General features: G+C 38.4%; 1 protein-coding gene across 1 annotated transcript in view; it reads right to left on the reverse strand.

The window, feature by feature from the left end:
• The window catches only part of LOC123522022 (phenylalanine--tRNA ligase, mitochondrial-like), a 217,590-nt gene that overhangs the window by 53,571 nt on the left and 162,739 nt on the right, over window positions 1-1,280 (reverse strand). The window lies entirely within an intron of this gene.

Here is a 1,280-nt window from a genome sequence, read left to right on the forward strand (position 1 = left end):
AAAATCCATTTAGGGTGAATTCCCTCTGAACATTGTCCAGGGAAGTGAAAAGCCAGGGTAACCGACATAGAGCATTGGAAAGTGGCTTGTGGCAGAGGTAGTTACATTAAAATGTAATATGTTATCATTTGCTCTTCTTTTCAGCCCAACTTAAAGTTGTTTCAGTTTCTAATATTTTCTGCTTTCTTGTTGTATTTTTCTATATTTTGTCCAGTCATTGTCACTGGATTTTTTTCTTTGCTTCCTGTTTGGTGTCTTGTATGATTTTCTGTATATGAAATCCAGGATTGGTAAATCTATAGAGACAGTAATTGGCTTAATAATTACCTAGGGGCATGGCAGGGGGAATTCAGGGGTAAATGGGGAGTTAACAAGGAATAAAAGAATGAAATGTTCTGAAGTTGATTGTAGTGATGATTGCACAACTCTTCTTAATATGATTGAAAGGTTAAATTGTATGATATGTGAAGTGCAAGCCATTAAAATTATTTTTAAAAGGAATACCCACAATAGGTAATTTCACAGAGACTGAAAACTTATTGGTGGTTACCAGTAGCTGGGTGGTGAGAAAATGGACAGGAACATGAGGAGACCACGAGGGGTGACAGCTTCACTGATATGGGGTTCCTTTGGGATGATGAAAATATTTTGGAACTAGACAGCAGTGGTAGTTGGACGATACTGTAAATGTACTAAATGCTACCGAATTGTACATTTTAATGTGGTTAAACTGGTGTGGGTGTTACATAATCTCGTGTCAACTTGATAAAAGGATGAAGGAGTGGAGTCTAGCCTGTCAATCAGGTCACAGTCTGATGATCCCTCCTTGTGGGCCTGGGAGAATTCTGGGAACTTCCTTTCTTGATTCTTGATTCTGCTATCAGAAGAGGTAGGCACCCTGTCTTTCTCTCTGCTACACAATCCTGTTGACAAGCCACATGGAACAATACTGATAGCAGCCAGAGTCCTGGAGATGCATCCATTGCCATTGGATACCCAAGACTTTTCACTCCCTGGCCTGTGATCTTCCTGCATTCAGCATCATAGACTAGTATTGGAAATATACACTAATATCAGATTTATGGACTTTATCTGGACTGGGCTGGGATCTTTTCTCAATATACAATTGCTCTTTGATATAAAGCTCTCTCTTATACACATATGAAAGTCCGTGGGTTTGTTTCTGTAGTCAACCCAGACTAACACAAATGGTAAATGTTTTATTATAGAAACTTACCACAATAAAACATTACATTTGTGATGTGAATTTAACCTCAAAC

Source organism: Echinops telfairi, unplaced genomic scaffold (genome assembly GCF_000313985.2).
Source record: "Echinops telfairi isolate 266 unplaced genomic scaffold, ASM31398v2 ScPeMD7_655;HRSCAF=1070, whole genome shotgun sequence".
Lineage (NCBI taxonomy): Eukaryota > Metazoa > Chordata > Mammalia > Afrosoricida > Tenrecidae > Echinops > Echinops telfairi.